The sequence below is a fragment of the Arvicanthis niloticus genome, chromosome 2 (genome assembly GCF_011762505.2).
Source record: "Arvicanthis niloticus isolate mArvNil1 chromosome 2, mArvNil1.pat.X, whole genome shotgun sequence".
In the NCBI taxonomy this organism is placed as follows: Eukaryota; Metazoa; Chordata; class Mammalia; order Rodentia; family Muridae; genus Arvicanthis; species Arvicanthis niloticus.
The window spans coordinates 148,456,581-148,475,756 of record NC_047659.1 but is presented as its reverse complement, the minus strand read 5'-3'; the positions used below and the strand labels follow the sequence as shown (position 1 = coordinate 148,475,756).

Here is a 19,176-nt window from a genome sequence, read left to right as displayed (position 1 = left end):
AGGTTCGAAGAAAGTTTGAAACTATAACTTAAGAAATTAGTGAAGTTCTGTATAGATAAACCCAGGCAATATTTTCTCTTCTGTCCTGGTACCTATAATAAATTGTGGATTCCCTCTAGTAACCTAGGCTAATTGTTTTATGACCTCTTGGAATGTGCTCTGAGCAGGAGAAGGTCCAGTTACTATCTCTCTTGGGGCAATTAACTGATAACACTCAGGAGACTGGCAGAGTTCTCTTTGCAGTTTAGACTATGCCTGAGGGACTTAATAGCAGTCCTGTTGTAAAAGAGCTTAGTAATCACTGATATAATTTTAGGAATTCTTATAGGATCATCATTAAGACTTAAGAAGTCATCTATTTGTCTATATAGTGTCACTACAAGACAGTACATCTTCGTGGATCTGCAGAGATCTGCTACAAAGGGGTGTGCTATTGCTTAGTGATAGTACATATGTATAATAATAATAATAATAATAATAATAATAATAATGGGAAAAGCATATTAATAGCAGGAATCTTTCCTAAAATCACGTCCACCACAGCCTTTCTAATTGGGCATACTCGTTGCAGATTATATAATAATCCGAGGCAAGCATTTCAGGATGATCATCTGCTCATTATTAGCTTGTCCCATTATGGCTCCCGACAGACCACTGCCTCCACTACTTCATTTCCAGAGCGATTGACTCTGCTGGGTGGTCACCACAACACAAGGAACTGTATTAAAGGGATACAGCATTAGGAAGGTTGAAAACCAGTTCTCTAGCTTAATATCTGATATCAGAGGGCTTAGATGGCTCCATCCCTCCATCTTTTCTGCCTGTAGAATATATTTCTAAAAGGCTGGTTCTACTCCATGTAAGCCACTTTTCCTGGCAGATGTCTCACAGCTTTGGTGCCTCCAACATCTTAGAGTCTGTAGAGTGACCTAGGCTTCACTTCATCTCTCAGGGTCTTCATGCAGGGACTCAGGATTAGGGTTGGCCCTGAGGTCTTTTGGGGTTCATGCTTGTGATTTTCCCAAGAAAGGATCTGATGTTCTTTCTTGCTTGAGAAAGGGTACATACACAGCAGAAACCATTTGTTTTTGCCAAAGAAGTCAGGAGAGGGCCATATTCTAAGTCTGGAAAGGGTATCACTTAATTACTTACCCCTTTGTTTTTGCTGTCTCTTCTACCAGTTCTATCTACTCTTCCTGGGTCTAATCTCTGCAGTGGTTGAGTAGTTTGTCTTGTGGGTTGGTGAAGATATCTGGAAATTTTAATTTATATGTAGTTTTAGCTATAAACTTCCTGTCTGAAGATTTATCTACTGTGATGGTTTGAATAGGAATGGCCACCATAGGTTCATGTGTTTGAATGCTTGTCCTAAAGGGAGCTGCACTATTAGGAGGTGTGGCCTTGTTGGAGTATGTGTGGCCATGTTGGAGGAAGTGTGTCTCTGTGAAGGTGGGCTTTGAGGTTTTAATAGATGTTCAAGCTATGTCCCAGTGTGGACACAGTCTCCTGCTGCTGCTTACAGATCAAGATGTAGAACTCTCAGCCCCTTCTTCAGCACCATGTCTGCCTGGATGCTGCCATGCTTCCCACCATGATGATAATGGACTGAGACTCTGAAACTGTAAGTCAGCCTAATGAAATGTGTTTCTTATAAAAGTTTCCTTGGTCATGGTGTCTCTTCACAGTAATAAAACTCTAAGATACTTACTCACCCACTTTCTTTTGCACAGTTCTATCAGTTTCTGTCTCCAAATTATTTATTTATTTAATTTAATTTAATTTTTTTTATTCTAAATAACCTCTTTCTGAGTTTTCATTCACCCAATCTAGATTCTTTCCTTTCTGATCATTTTAGCACATGTCTGTGTTTATTGGGTATTACTCCCCAATTTTGTCTTAATCTTGAGTCTTCTTATGGTCACGTTTGTGTATGTTTATCCCCACAGGAAATTGTTCTCAATATGTATGTCAGTATTGCATTTTTTAAACCTGTGCAGCTGGCTGATACATGTTTAGTATTTAAGATCTTTGTTCATACATCACTGCTCGATTGCCTGGTTTAGATGATTTTATGTTGTTTCTCTGGGGCCAGGACTCTTAATGTATGTGCATATTAGCACTCTTCAGTGCTTAGTGTAGTTTCTTGTTATGTAGACAAAAGCTGGGGCTATTTTTTTTTTTTTTTTTTTTTTGTAGTTTTTTGAGACAGGGTTTCTCTGTGTAGCCCTGGCTGTCCTGGAACTTACTCTGTAGACCAGGCTGGCCTCGAGCTCACAAATCCACCTGCCTCTGACTCCCAAGTGCTGGGATTAAAGGCGTGCGCCACCACTGCCTGGCCTGTAGCTACATTTCCATTACTGTGGTATTGTATTGTTGTCTCTGCGATGACTGAATCATTCAGGACAGCTTTGTTAAGTTAAAATTAAGTACTAATCAATCAAAATAGTTGTTTTGCTTAATGAGGGCAGATCATACTGTTTGTTTATTTATTTATTTATTTATATTTTGAGACAGGGTTTTCTCTGTGTAGCCCTGGCTGTTCTGGAACTCACTCTGTAGACCAGGCTGGCCTTGAACTCAGAAATCTACCTGTCTCTGCCTTCCAAGTGCTGGGACTAAAGACTGTCTGGCTAGATCATACTGTTTATAATTACAGGTTTTGCTGGTAAATGTTACTTTAGAGTGGACCCTCATACAGTTTTTAGAGTTAGTCTTTAGTATATGCAAAATGTTCTTCAATGTATGTTTGCAAATTTAATTTCTTCGACTTTGATCACATATACTCTGAGAAACTAAGAATGTTGAAAACAATAACAAAATCACTGCTTTTTAAATCACTAGTTAAGAAACTCCTTAATTTTCTATAGCACCTTACTCACATGGGAGAAAGTGAAGGAGGAAAAGATTGAAGTAATTACTATTTTAATTCTTATTATTTGGTCTTATTATTTGGTGTCTTTGTTTTCCTCTGGTGTTTGGTTTAGGACTTAGTGGTCCTTTCTGATTCCTTTATTAGTAGGGAGGGGCTGACTGCACAAAGACCCTTGGCTTTTGTGGTTGTGAGCCTTCTGGGTCTTTTGTCTGGGCTATAGCCTGCAGCATGTGTATTGATCTTAGGCAGCCTGCAGTGTAACCATTTGGGAGAGCTGGTTTGGCTGGCCTGTGCCCTCTTTAGAAGTGTGTGGGGGTTGAGGGGGGATATTGGAAATCAGAGAGCCTGCACGGGAAGGTTGACTTAGGGCAGAGATGCAGAGATCAGCTCATTGTGTCTGGGAGAAAGCTTTGGAAAGATAGCTGCTGTTTTTTCAGATGCTGATCCCCAGTAGTGATGGCTGATTCTCTGGCAGCCTTGACTTTGGGTCCCTGGTTTTTCTTTCAGGGAACCCCAACTATGTTGTGATATTGGCGCCACCTTGTGTCCCAGCTCAGGGTTCGGAAGCTACCTGTGGTTGCCTAGGTTTGCTTGGAGCTTGGGGAGGGAGCCTGTCAGTCAGCTCTGGGTAGACGACTTAGACTCATTGCATGCTTAATTTCCACCCTGATGCAGCTTTAGAGTGAAGCCCTCGTTGTTTATTTTGTAGGGAATGGGGGTGGATTTTCCTCTCAGCATAGTTCGGTTCTAAGCTGGACATAAGGTGCGCCAATTTGTTGCTAAACTTTCCAACCCTAATAGCCCATATATATAAATGACATACAATCCAAATATTTTAATTATACGTCATATGTAAAGATTTGGCAAATCTAATACAATACTAACTTATTTCCCAAAGCTAAGGCTCCTTATTACTTGTGGTTTCTCCCGGTCACGTGGTTCTGGTTCATAGTGGCTTCCTCCTCTCTTCTTCATTCTCTCTTTTTCTCCCTCTACCTGCCACCCTCTTTTGAACCTCCAGTCCCACCTTTCCCTGCAACTATCCAATCACAGGTTCTAACCTTTTATTGACCAATTAAAATAGAGAGAAGGTTTACATGGCATCACCTAAGTACATGATGGTCTGCTTGTGGGGTCTGACTTTTTAATACAAATCCAAATAATGTTAGTTATTTAAATGTGTGTTTTACTATATTTCTTACACAGCTGTTTCCCACATGTGCAGTTATCTAGTCTGCTGTAGCAGCATAGAACATGTATTGTTAATGGTGTATTTTCTTTACAGTAATACATACATTTTTTTTTTGTTGGATATGGTATTATTGATTATCTAAAGAGTCATAATGGCTTTACACAGGAAAGCTAATTGTCAGAATTTTGTTTTTGAGTCATGGTTTTATGTATAGCCCTCACTGTCCTGGCACTCACTTTGTAGACCAGGCTGCCCTCGAACTCATAGAGATCTGCTTGCCCTCTGTCTCTGAGTGCTGGAGTTTAAGTCCTGCGCCTGGCTTGATTTTTTTTTTTTTTTTTTTTTTTTTTACTTAAATCATTTTGTTAACTTCTGGGTGTTTGGTGAGGGCTAGTATAATTTGCACTTTAAATATATTTAAGGGGATCTTCACTTCCTGCTCTATCCTTTATCTTAACAGGCAGACTTCCTCTGATTTGGGACTAAGTAGGCTTTCTTTAATATTTCCACTTTGTGTTCTTCTTTCACTGGCCTTTTATGAGAGTTGGATGTACTCAGAATTGGCTGTCATAGTGCCTGAAAGATTCAGCCAGAGCCTGAGATAAGTAGAAATGAGTGGGGATTTTGTTTGATTGTTTTTGCATCTATTCTCTATGATTTTTCTATGTAGTCAGACCATCATTACCAAGAAGGCAAGTTGGCACTCGGGTGAGGACCTTAAGACAACATCTGGTAAGGCTGTAGTCTGACCCTCAGTCTGCAGTGGGAAATATAATTAGAGTAACTCTGTAGATAGACATTTGAAAGAATGAATTACTGGTGTAGTCCAGTTTTGGATATTGTTACTCATATATCTTTATGAAGACAAATGATTTTTTAATTAATGTTACTTAAACAGATTTTGTACTTATTAATGCTATTTAAAAAAACAAAAACAAAAACAAAAAAACAGGTAGAGTAGCCAGGATGTGAATTTAGTATAGCATTGTCATAGATCCTGCTTTTGTAAGCCTGTGACCATATATTTGCCTTTGGATATTTGGAGCATCAAAATACACATTTTTGTGTTAATTGTTCAAGTGTTGTCATTTTTCCCATAAAAAGTTTTACTGAGTTAATACTGCATACTTGATTCTTACATCATACCATCTGGAATAGTAGTAAGCCAGCTGGTTTGTGGTTGAATACAGGACTTCAATCGTATATGAGGTGGTGGTATAGGGTTTAATGTGTTAGAAAATGGCTTTTATGAAAAGCAAATGTAAAACCAGGAGCAGAGACTCAGGAAAAACGTATTGTTCATTTTATGAAAAACATAATGTTATTCACATAGTAAATAAATGACAACTCCTATGTTAGAGATGATAGGTTCTAGTTAATCTTGTAGAGAGTTACAGAACACCAGTGGATATGCCTTTGTGTGCTTGTAATTTCAGTGCTTGATAAATGTCAGTAGAAGGCCATGGAAGTAGTAGGAAATTTAGACCCTATTTTGAAAATAGATTGAAAACAAGAAAACAAAGAAAATGTTCATGTCTTTAGTTTGGACAAGAATTATCTTTTGCTCAAACAAATGTAATGTTTATGGTTTAGCTTTCTAGTACTTAGGAGGGAAACAGTAAGTAACAGAGAATTTCTATTTTAAGCTTTTAAGTCAGATACGTTAACTTAAATTTGTATTCTTTAGAAATCACATAATTAAGAAGATTGAGACAGAAAATAAAGGGAAAGCCAATGAGCTGAGCATCTGGACTGTTTTCACCTGATATGTATAAAAGAAAACCCTCGGTTCGTTATAGTATATGAAATATTTACATACTATGCATATCTATGTGTGCGAATGTATGGATGTAGTGTATAGGTGAGATAATCTAGTTACACTGGCGTAGTTTCTGGATATGAGGAATAGGAAACCAAAGTTTCTAAAAATGATTAGTAAGGTATTGTTTAATCAAATGGCCGGCAGAAACTAGAAATTTCTTTAACATATTAGTTTTACGTTCTATAGAAACTTCTTGTCTGTTGACTGTTTTCCTATTACAGTGAACTGCACAGCTCTCCTAAGACAAGGGGGATGGACTGCATCTCCCTCACCACTTTCATCCTTGCCGACCCCAGGGACTGTGTGTTACAAGATAATAGGATGGTTTACATTTATTAAAACAGGACAGTTTGAGTTTATTGTGACATGTTTTTATCTTAACTATTACTGAAGAGTAAAAAAAAGAAACAATTTTACTAGTTTTTATACTAAATATAGAAAAAATTGCAGTTCATATAGGTGTTTGAAACTTAAAAATTTGCACCTGAAAATAATAGAAACCATATTTCTTTAATAAAGTTTAAGGAAAATAAATTTTAACATAATGATTAAATCTTATTTTAATTCAGATACACTATAATCATCAGTAAGGGAGAAATCAGGCTCTACACAAAGATATTTAGTTGAGTCTTTCTTTCAAAAGCTGACATTGCTTCTTGTAGTTATGAAGGCAGGTATGGAGAAGCTAAGTGAGTTCTAGTTCTTAATGGATAGTCAATTCTTATATATTTATAGAAAGATTAAGTGTTGCAAGTTAATTCTATGATTTCCATGTATTAAATACATATTATGAAAGGAAATAATTTTAGCCTGAGTTTTTCATTTTTACTACTATGTAAATAATTTTAAATAATATAATAGTCCCTAATGATAGAGCCTCCAGTAAAAAACAAAACAAAACAAAAAAACAACAAAAAAAACCCCCAAAAAACAAAAAACCCCCAGGCATTGTCATGTTTATTTTCTTTTCAGGTATAAAAAGGTAAGTAATCAAAAGCTACATTTTCTTTCTTTTTATATTTTAATGGCATTGGTGGGAGCCTTATTTGTTCAGTCTTTTTTTTTTTTTTTTTTTTTACAAATAAGAAAAACTTTCCTCACAACTGTCCATGACTGCAGTTCTGGGCGGTTCATCTCTGTAGGACCCCAAAGGGCTGCTGTGCTGTTGTTTGCAGAGTAACATTCTGCAGTTTTTCTAAGAACAAAACATCCTGTTGAAGGATGATGCCCCAGGAAGGGAATTTACACTTGACATCCTGTTGCCCCCCAGTTGAGTTCCTGCTTTTTCCTGAGTTTGTGTTTTTCCTTCTGTGGCTTGGTGTATATATTGAACCTGGTCAGTAAAGGCATTGGCATTCTCTCATAACGAATGACCCAAGTCTGAGTCTTTCTTTAATCCCCCAGGCCTATGCCTGAGCTTGGTACTGCAGGCAGGCCGGAGCTGTCAATCTCCTACACAGTTCTGTCTGACAGATGACAATTTCAGACTTTCCCAAGAAAGTAGGCACTCTAGATAATGCCTGTTGCTTAAATGCACACTTTAAATATAATGGAACACTTGTCACTTCCAATCTTGAAACTTTGGGGATACTCCAAAAGTCAAAAGTAAGGCTTTCATTGCACTTTCGGACCTAGTAATCTTACTCCCCAGAACAGTACAGTTGCCAAAAGTGCAGAGATCCATAAATCTATGCAGCTGGTGCTGTCCTCCCCTCCACATATCCCCAGCTCTTTCCCACACTCACCTTCTATCTCTGTGTAGTTACTATACTGTAGTGTATATGTCATATACAAAAATATCCACATTTGATAATGATGCAACTGTTTTGATAATGATGCAACAAAGAATCTAGCTTCTAAGTAATTTTAATTAACAAGAATCTCCCAGGACCTACCAGCATCTATATATTGATGTTCTGAATAACTAGCAGTTTCATTTCCTTCCCATTATTATTTAACTTTTAGCTTCAATTGAGGGCAAAAGTATACAAAAATATTCTGCAATTTATAATAACTTAATCTTAAGATCAATTAACACTATAGAATTCACTGTTTCTATTGACGTTTGTTATCTCTCATCTTTCTATTGTGAATAAGATATTTTCATTGCAAAGTCAATATATAATCTTGGTTTAACATGATACTTCTTGCAGTGTAGAATGTAGCAAAGAGGATTGCCTTGTCTTTGAGATAGAATGTAGCAATATGGATTGCCCTGTCATTGAGATAGCCGATGTTAGCAATTTGTTATGCTTATGTGCCCTCTGACCTGCACATTTTGTCTTCTCTTGAGCTCTCTGGGTTTGTTTCACAAATAAATTTTATTGGTTAAGCCTACGTTTTGTGAGGTTTCACTTGAATATTAGCACATTATGTTTTGCAATTGTTATCAGTTACTTAGTTTACAGTAAACAGTTTAGATCTACCTATATCAGGAATGTACTTTATTTAAAAGTTTAAGAACTTATGAAATAAGTTTGCGATGATTTAATCAGTATTTTGGTGAGTAGTGCATCAAATTATGTTCGTGTGTGTTACTCAGAATTTGCATTGCTGTTGCCAGATACCTACGAATGAATTTATTTTGGCCAAAGATTTTGCAAAAGATCAGTCCATAGTCACATGGGCAGATTATACTGTGAGTTGAGGCCACATTCTGGAGGAGTTGACTGAGAGAGAACAGAGAATGAGGGAGGCCAGAAGACCTTGAAATTCATGTTCCTGCCTCTTCCACTGATACCGCACATGCTCCCACAACAGCACATACAGCTGGCTTGACACGTGAACCTGGTGAGACATTTTATATTTATTATTTATTTTATTATTATTTTATGTTCACACCATAGCCATGTGTATTTGCTTTCCTGCATTCATAGAACATGATTTGCTAGATTAGAAAACCAAAACGTTTATTCAGTTTAAGTACTTTATTGACATTTTGGCTCCCCAAAAGTAATTTTTTGGTTTTAGGTACCTATAATATCAGATGCCTCAAAACTGAAACTGGAGATCCCATGTAACAGTCAGAAATGTTGAATGTTGGATCATTTTGTGTCTTCGAGATACACCTCTATCAAAACTTTCCAAAATAAAAAAGATAGTGGCTGAACAATCGTGGCCTCTAGTGTTTATGGTAAAGAGTGCTATGCCTAGTGCTTAGGAGAGCATATGTTTAATATTTTAGTAAACTAAAATTGTAACACATTCTAAAGTAACAAATTTCTTTAGAATGTTACTATGTGGATTGCCAGTAGCACTGATACATCATCTCTTATGTATCTTTCTATTTGAGTTAGTTACTGGGGGCGTTGTTCTTATTTTGGTTTTCAGGAAAGATTGGTTTTTAGACAGGAATTTAACTGTGTAATTCAGACTTGACTGAACCTTGAAGCCAAGGCTGTCCTCAAACCCGAAATCCTCCTATTTCTGTATTCTGAGTGTTGGATTATGGGTATATACCATCATGCCCAATGATTTATCAGTACTTTAATTTTGCTGGGTTTTTACCTGGATGTAGTCCAGTATGGAGAATTGTCTAGTGTCTGGCAGCCTGAGGCTCTTTATTACTCCTGTCCTCGGTGTCCCAGTGTTGCTGAGCTTTCTTGACAGCATCCTCTGGCCATGGTGCGATGGATTTTCTTTGTTGTCAACTTGATGCACCTTGGAAGAGGGACTCACGACTGAAAAAACAGCCTCTATCAGTTTGGCCAATGGACATGTCTATGAGACATTTTCTTCCTTGCTAATTGTTGGAGGAGAACCTAGTCCACAGGAGGTTGTATAAGGAGTCTGGCTGAACAGAAGTAGGGAACAAACCAGTAAGCAGCATCCTTCCATGAGCTCGGCTTTAGCTCCTGCCTCTAGGTTCCTGCCTTGAGCTCCTCTCTAGGCATTGATAGATGATGGACTGTAAACTGTAGGCTAAAGTCAACCCTTTCTCCCTAAATTGTTCTGGTCAAGTGTTTATAACAGGGACAGAAACCAGACTTAAATAAGCAGCAAGCAGCCTTAAAGAAAAATTGGCTGTAATTTTAGAAATCCTGAATTTCCAACTTCCCTTTCACTTGTGGCTCTCAACAGATTTGTTAACAATCCAGTGCTTTGAAACTGGTGTTTTTACTTCATACAGATTCTTTAGCTGTATTCAGAGGAAAGATTGGCCTAGATTAGGTCCATCTATTTTACTAAGAGAAAATCTCTACTTTTTTTTTCAATGTGAAAAATGTTTATAAGCACTATATTGATCACACTCCTTCCCTACCTCCAACTTCTCTTCAATCCTGTCCACCTCCCTCACCACACATCTCCATGTTCTTTCGTTCTGAATACACTGAGTCTTGCATGATCTCAGGACCTAAGTAAGATTGGGCCTTGTTAGTATTGGGTGGGAGCTCTCTACATTTTTACATTAAGGTGACAAGAGTCAGGTAGAGTATTTTTAAATCTCTCCATTTCATTCTCCCCTCTCTTTACTCTCAAATAGGTGTGTATACAAATATTAGTCTATTTTCTTTGCTGAAGCATTATCACCATTAGAATTTACCTAGGTGAGATAGTCCAGAAAGCAATATTGAAAATATATTTTCATCTTTTGAAGTTGCTTCTTTATAGTAAATTGAAGATATTGGGAAGGAAGTGGGGTTTTAGCACCAAGACTGAAGACTATCAACCAATGTATACATTTATATATGTGTATACACATATATAAAATAAAATAAGTAACAATAACCATTTAACAGCAGGTGGTGGATGGTCTTAATATTATTAATCCATATCTCACATATGACATACTTGTACAGACTATGTTAGCAATAAAGTAAAATGTTTATTTGTCTATCTTTCATGTTTTAAAACAAAGACGAAATGGTGTATTTTACAAACATGAATTTTCTTTTAGAAAAATATCCAGTAGGTTCAGTGTTCAGTGTTTTTCTATTGGTTGTTTTGAGTATTTACTTCAACTGATTTCATACATTAAGTAATTGCATGTATTTTTATTCCATGAGATGTATATGTTGCATCCATATATACAGTCTTAGAAGGATAGAATTAAAGATGCCTGAGTCTATTTATAAACACATTTATTAATCTTAGATATATTGAATTATGTTCATGGAGAGGGACAATCGGTTCAGTTTAAGTCCTGTGTATAATCATAAACATTATCAACTGGTTTTGTTCTTAAGTTTAAAACATACTGAATAGTATTAAGCTTGACTTTTTTCAACTTGTTTAAGAACCTTTAAATCAGAGGAAGTATTTTTATTTAAAGCATATACACGACATGCTTTCAAAAGCTGATTAGATTAACCATAATAAATTTAACTTGTACTCTTATTGAACATATAAAATAATAAATGACAGAAAATAATATTACAAAAAGCAAGTATTTTGATTTCTCCTGGTGTTTATGTCTACAGAAAGAAAGCAGAGTCCTATCTGCTTTCTTCTACCTCAGCGTCTACGGGTTATTCTGAAGTTAATCCTACATATATATTTTTTTCATTTATATCATTTGTCTCTAAATGGAAATGTCTAATGTCTATACACCTAGTGTTATTTACTATATTACCAGTGTTTACATTTCCCTGTCATAGAAGTGACTTGTTTCTGTACTTGAGGTACAAAGTCAAAAATTGAGGTAGAAAGTGAGGCAAATGCCTAATTTCATCACTGATTAATCAGCCTCTTGTAACTCTTTTTGGCCCAGGTTCTTATTATGTAACCCCAGCTAACCTAGAACTTGCTATGTAGACCAAGCTGACTGAACTCACAGATACGGACTCTGGATCCCCCTTCCAAGTGCTGAGATTAGATGTATATGGCACCCTTCCCAGCCATACTACCTTTTAAATCCCAGGTTCTGTTGCATTTTTGTATTTGGTAATTGCGTGTTGCTCATTGTCTACTTAATAAGCATTAATATAATTTACATTTTTGCTCTTTAGCATATGTGATTTCTTTTTCCATTCCTTTAAGAGTCTCTTTTCTGTGAATTGCCTACTAATTATTTCAGCACCTTTTTTGTACAATTGCCCTTTGCAAAATATTGTTTACAGAACCTAGCTGTGAAGACATTTATTTTTTCATTTTTAATACTGAATTACTAAATGTAAAGTATTTAGAAAATATTTATGTACTTAGAAATACGCACGCAGGCACACACACGGGCACACACAGGCACACACACAGGTACACACACAGGCACATGGAAGCAACTAGATTCATTGAGGAAATGAATAAAAAGAAAAGAAGGGCAGTATATAGGAGGAAAGGAAAGAGGGAAATGTAATTGTCTGAAAAAAATTTAAAAAGGACAAAAAGAAAGTACAGCCCTGTGCAGCACAAGCCCCTGCAGAGAAGAAAGTCCAGCACTGTGCAGCACAAGCCCCTGCAGAAAAGAAAGTCTAGCACTGTGCAGTACAAGCCCCTGCAGAACTTCACTGATCCTCTAATAAGGAGCATAGGTCACTTCAACAGAGATTAGGAGTAGATTGCAGGTAATATGCTGGTTTTTAAAACATAGACTGTTAGTTTTCACTAACAAATTTGAGGCATCTTACACATATAGCCAGAGTATCTAGACTTGTTTTCAAGTAGGGGAAATGAGCCATATTAAATCATGACATGGGGATTCATCTAACTTGTTCCAAGAAAGTCAAGAATGTAACAAAGGAAAGTAAACGCTAAGAATCAGAGTTAAAAAGAAGGCAGAGCACATGGGATTATTGTTAGGAATTACACATTTATTTTGAATGATACATGTATGTTGAGCATGATCTTAGCATAGATGTGAGCTTGGCTGTGAAATAAATTTGACAATGTTGATCAGATCCTAATGTGGTAAGGAAAGGTCGTAGCATTAGGAAAGTATTACAGAAGCAAGTAAAGATGGAGTTGCCTCAGATAAGAATTAGAATTGCTGGGATCACACAGGATCTGGAGCTGGTGCTGATAACAGCAGAATCCCCCGTCTACCTCTCTCCTTGGTCCTGGAATAGCACTACCGATCTCTAAGTAGCCTTAAGACATAATAAACCTTCAACTGCTCAGTAGTTTTTCTTATGAAACTCAAATAAAAGGCACATAAGCAAAAAAAAAAAATCTTTTTTTGCGTGAAGGATTCCAAAAATAAAATTCTATGGGGACTGAGAAGAAAGAAAAAAAAAATGCCAGCTGATATAATGGAGAAAAATTCCTCCTCCCGGGTGGCTGCTACCCCAGCCAGTGTCAACACGACACCAGACAAACCAAAGACAAACCAAAGACGGCCTCTGAGCACAGAAAGTCATCAAAGCTTATCATGGAGAAGAGGCGAAGGACAAGAATAAATGGAAGTCTGAGCCAGCTGAAAACACTGATTTTGGATGCACTTAAGAAAGATAGCTCCCGGCATTCCAAGCTGGAGAAGGCAGACATTCTGGAAATGACAGTGAAGCACTTCCGGAACCTGCAGCGGGCCCAGATGACCGTCAGGACCTGGCGGTCCCCAGCACGCGCCATTCGCGCCGCCGCCACTTGTGCCCATCCCCGGGGGCGCGGCGCCCCCTCCCGGCAGCGCACCCTGCAAGCTGGGCAGCCAGGCTGGAGAAGCTGCGGCTTCCAAGTGGTGCCGGCTTCCAAGTGGTGCCGGCTCCGGCCAGTTTGCCTTCCTCATCCCCAACAGGGCCTTCGCTCACAGCGGCCCGGTCATCCCGGTTACACTAGCAACAGTGGGACCTCAGTGGGTCCTAACGCAGGGTCACCTTCCAGCGGCTCCTCGCTCACTGCGGACTCCATGTGGAGGCCGTGGCGGAACTGAGGGGCTCAGGCCACTGTTAACTATAAACTCCCTAGCCCACCTCTCTCTTCTGACGGACACTAAATACGAACTTGGATCTTAGGAAGAGATTTTTATAATTCGGTGGTTACTTTGTTGCTTTTTTTTTTTTAATTCTAAAGAGTTACTTTTTGTAGAGGGCCGTATTAAGTGACTGACCAAGCAATGCATTTGTATATATTTTATATGTTCATATTGGATTGCGCCTTTGTATTATAAAAGTTGAGATGACATTTCGTTTTTTTACACGAGATTTCTTTCTTTATGTGATGCCAAAGATGTTTGAAAATGCTCTTAATATATCTTCCTTTGGGGAAGTTTATTTGAGAAAATATAATAGAAGAGTGAAGGCTTAAAAAAAAAAAGAATTAGAATTACTGAGAATAGTATGGCTCATAAGATTTTTGAGCCTGACATCTAAAAGGACGGGTTCATGTTAAAACGGTTGGAAAAGACTTCACATGTAACAGATTTTCAGAGTCAAAATAGTTTATATACAGGAGTTTTGGTAGGGCCTTGTTAAATTTGCCTTAAAATATATTCGAAGTGGAGATGTCATTGTGGACAGTTAAAACTCGGACGTTCAGGACAGAGGTCTTGTGGTGAACTATAGCTTTGATGGTTAGTAACATTTACATAATATTTAAAGCTGCAGGACTGGATGAGGAGGGCAGGGATGTTAGGCCTTTCTTCCAGTTCCTCCCTTACCTTCACTGGATTTCAGCTGCCGGAATGTCCTTTTGGGTGCTAAAAATTTAGTTGAACTTTTTCTCAATGCTTTTAGAATCATCTCCCATCCATAAATTTTACATTTGTCCTTCCCATCCTCTCCTAATTTATTTTAACATAATAATCTTATACATCGTTTCCTCAGAAGCTGGTTGTTCCTGTTTGGGTTTGTAGTGCACCTTTGCGTTACATGACGTAAGTAGGTGCTCGGGGTTGTGTTTATGAAATCTCTACTCTTCAGAGCTGCTAACTTTCTGTTGATTTGTTTTTATCTATAGTAGTTATGCTAGTTTCTCTTCATCGTAAGTTAAACCCTTGAAAATTGATGGGTGCACACCTTTAATCCCAGAAAGGGGTGGGAGAGCAGAGACAGGGAGATCTGTGAGTTCAAGACCAACCTGGTCTCTCTACCGTGAGTTCCAGGACTACCTGGGCTACACAGAGAAACCCCACCTCAGAGAAAGAAAAAGAAAAAGTGATGAATTGTGACTTTGTTCTTATTCACTACCATATTTTCCCAGGTTAGACCATGTCCGTGTCTTGGTTATTCCTCTCAGCTTGAGCATTTTCTTCACTTATCTCCTGTACATTTGTTTTATTTTTGTGGATTTTGTTTTTCCGTAGTGATTTAACTCATGGCCTTTTTCATGCTAGACAATTATTCTACCACTAACATACCTCCGAGTACCCATGTTTGCTTGCTTGCTTCTTTTGGGTATTGTTTATTATTGCTTTGTTGTTGGGAATCTTGGGAGACAGGGTCTCAGTTGTACAAGCTGCAACTTAGAGTATAGGCCAGGCAAGCCTTCTAATTTCTGTGTTTGCCCCAAATCAGCTACATAGGTGTGCACTACTGTATCTGGACACATTATCTATTAACATTTTAAATATATTACCTGTATAATATACATCCAGGAATTTCATGAGGCAAAGATCTGTTAAAATAATCCAGATTATAATTAATACTTGTATCAATCCTTTCTAGCCAGAAGTGTCCATAGAAATGTATTTATTACTCCTGGATTTCACTCTAGAACGTTGCCCTCTAGTATTATATTTTGCTTTCTTTCTCAGAACACTTCCTCTTGTGTGCATTGTTAGTAGGGGTGCTAGCAAAGGGAGCATCCTTGTCGTCATTTCGTAGTAAATCTCATTAGACCTGATCCCATTCATCAGTGTCTCCCTGTCACGTGCACCTGCTTTACAGCCTATGGCTCATGTTTGCTAACCACTGTGCTCGCTTGTATACTAATGGACGGCTCTATAATAAATCTTAACATTTACAATCTTAAGCTTATGATAAATTAGTTCCTCTGGGTAAAATCATTCAGGACATGTGATTTGGCACATCAAAAGATGATCCCAAAAGGCCTGCCAAATTTTTATGAGAAAAATTTTAAACTCATTAGTGACAAATGATCTTGTCTCTTTATTTAAAGGAACTATCTGTGAACTACTTCAACAAGCTGAAAAGTAAATTTATGGCCCCTTTGCATAAGAAACCATATGAATTGCCAGTTAGTATTTGTGTCTTAAAAAGTTGTTTAAAACAGAGAAAGGAAAGAATTTTTTTTTCTTACTGTAATTTTTTAGAGCATTCAATAAAATTTTTGGTACAAGAAATGAGTAATTGTGATAGCGTAAATTGGTTCTCATTTTTCTTGTGTCTTCTGTAAGTCTGATATCTAATTAATATGCTAATATACTAATATGTAATATATCATATATAATATACTGATATACTAATGACCATTGGGTTGTTGTTGATGTTTTGGTTTGTCTTTTATCTTATTGTTCTCATATGTAAGGCCCCATTAGAATCTCTGTGTATGTGCTTTACAAGTTATTTAATTATCACCTTAGACTGTACATCTAAGACTAAAATAGCTAGATCTGGTAGTTAGTATATGTATCTGCATCCACCACCAAATTCTCTTCTATTAAGTGCAGAGATGTTAGAGGCATCTTCAAAGGCTTTCAAGACCCATTGCCAAGCCATAGGTAGAGTTCTACCAGCCTTCCTGTGGGCAGCCTTTCTGAGCCAGGCCTCTGCAATTTCCAAGGGTTTTTGAGTCCCAAATGCTGCTTCCTGTTTCTCAGCTCACACCCTGACCTGTTGAGTCTTTCTCTGTACTAAAAGTCTGATGAAAACTGTACTCTGTTTATGAAATCCCCCCTCCCTTCCTAAAGGGTCAGTGTTAGGGCAGCTATAGCTCACAGTCTGTCTCCAGCAGTCTTTAAGGGTTAGAAGCTGTTTTAAGTAATTCAGTTTTAAAGTTTTTCTTCATTCACTGTATTAACCTTTGTTTTATGGTTTTTTTGGAGGGGGGATTTTTGGTTGTTGTTGAGGGGTTCTTTGCATCATTTTGTTTGTTTGTTTTTAATACCAACAGATACTTTGAAAAAATTGAGCCATAAGTTATAGTTCATGAACTTGTAACAATACTTTGGTTTAATAGCCTAGTGGGCTTTTCTTCTAAGCACTTTTTTCCCCCCCAAAGAAGTGATGTGATTTAGTATATGAGGCTGGTCCCTAGGTTTCTTTCCATTGAACTACATAAATTTATATCACTTATTTTCTGGTGTTAAGGATTGAACACTGATTCCTGTGTATGCAAATAAACACTCCAATGCAGAGCTGTACCTGAGCTACTAACTACCGTCTTACTGTTACATGTTAGAGTTATTTAATAATATACTAAAGAACACTGGGTCGTTGAATTTTTTGTTTGTTTTTTACTTTAATGTTTTCATAAGTAAAACTCCATTAAAATCTATCTATATATGTTTTACAATTGATCTAATTATGTCCTTAGACTGTATACCAGGTAATTTGTATGTTTTTAAAGCTCTTGATAGTGATCAAATCATTCTCATGTCTAATAAAATTGTACAGTGTGTCATCCATCCTAAATGAGTAAATAAAAGTAAAAGTTGTTATGTGCTGTTTTGTTTAATGTAATTAGTTCTGAATTGATTACCTAATTATTTGTTTTACCTAATTGTGTTATCTTTTCTCTTGTTTTATTTTCATTGTGTGTCTGTGTGATTTTTTTTTGTTATTTTCACATATGTACATACATACACATTCTATGTATACATGAATTCTAAACATGGCCAAATATGTTACATGTATTTTTTTCTTTTCTCTATTCTCCTCACATAGACTTTAGGATACCTTATAGGTTTTTAAAAAAGTTTGCTTGTTGTAATGTTCGGGATCCAGGATCTTATAAATGATTAGATTTTTTTTAAATATTATTTATTTATTTTATTTGAGTACACTGTCGCTGTCTTCAGACACACCAGAAGAGGACATCGGATCCCATTACAGATGGTTGTGAGCCACCATGTGGTTGCTGGGAATTGAACTCAGGACCTCTGGAAGAACCGTCAGTGCTCTTAACCTCTGAGCCATCTTTCCAGCCCAATGATTAGATTTTTAACCCATCTTGAAATTATAAAGATATCTACTATAAGTACACTAATCTAATACTGAATTGTTGTTTGAGACTGAAATTGTAGCCCACATGACCTTTTTGGTAGTCTACAACTAACCAGACTATCTCTTTAGTTAAAAGATTCAGTAAAAAAAAAAATACAGATTGCTGAATTGCATTAGTCTCATGACTAGAAATGTCAATGTTGGTGAAAGTTTATATTACTTTAATTTTTATTTATGTTACTTTTATTTTGCTAGAGCTTTAAGGCAGGCAGGAAAGTTGTTCTTGTTTGGAATGTATTGGGAGTGTTTGGTGGAGTGGCTAAGGAAGGTAGTTTTGGTTTTTTGGAGACAGGGTCTGTATTAGCCTCTGATCTCATCATGTACCCAAGATGAACTTGAACTTGTAAACCTTTGAGACTCAATTATTTTGCCAGGAGAAACATCTGTACATGAATTCAAGTTTCTTTTCTTCTTTAATAAGAATTAAATAAAACCACATATTTGGTTTAAAATTATTTGCAGACTTCTCATTAATATTAAATTGAGTAGATACTTTTCATAATTAACACATTTCACTCAGGTGCTGATGAGAGGTCAGGAGTCAGGAATGTGCACTGTCCTTGCAGAGGACCTGAACTTGGGTCTCAGCACTCACATCAGAGAGCTTACAACCTCCTGTAACTAACTAGAGGGAATTCAAGTTCCTCTTCTAGCCACTGTGGCCAACAGCACACACAGGCACATACACACCCACACAGATTCACATATACATTAATAAAATATAAATTCATAGCTTTGCATTTACATTTTAAAAACTACGCAAAGAAAATAGGCAAAAAAAATGTTTTTTTCTTTCATTTGTTTACTGGAATATATCCCACAGAGCTCATAACAAACATTTTAGTATTTACAGATTGTTTCTAAACAGTATGCTTCTGCTGATGTGTGTGATTCATCTAAGGTAAGTATCATTTTTATACATGAGGAGTGAAAACAGATCACTTATACTATTACCTTTTGTCCTGGATCTAACTTACTACAGCAGAAAAGTGAATATGTGTGGCTGTGTTTCCAAAGTGTCATATACATACACATAAATACTTAACTCTGTAGTTCAGTTATAGATTCACAGAACTAAAAGGAAACTAGTAATAAAAGATTAAAACCTCTTTTTTAAAGCATTAATATACTAATGTTTCTTTAAACTACTTGTAGATAGAGGGGAAATTTTTCTACCTTCTAAAAGTATTTCAGCTGAGGTAGACTTTCTGAAGAAGTGAAATATGTGAAAAATGCA

General features: G+C 36.9%; 1 long non-coding RNA gene and 1 pseudogene across 1 annotated transcript in view; both read left to right on the top strand.

Moving 5' to 3' along the window:
• Nucleotides 1-1,519: 1,519 nt before the first annotated feature.
• The window catches only part of LOC143441553 (uncharacterized), a 30,399-nt gene continuing 12,742 nt past the window's right edge, over nucleotides 1,520-19,176 (top strand). The window contains exons 1-3 of the long non-coding RNA XR_013109108.1: nucleotides 1,520-1,621; nucleotides 4,735-4,796; nucleotides 8,450-8,676. This is a non-coding gene — a long non-coding RNA (uncharacterized LOC143441553). The remainder of the gene's footprint in view (nucleotides 1,622-4,734; nucleotides 4,797-8,449; nucleotides 8,677-19,176) is intronic.
• On the top strand, nucleotides 11,959-17,340 carry LOC143441552 (transcription factor HES-1 pseudogene; annotated as a pseudogene).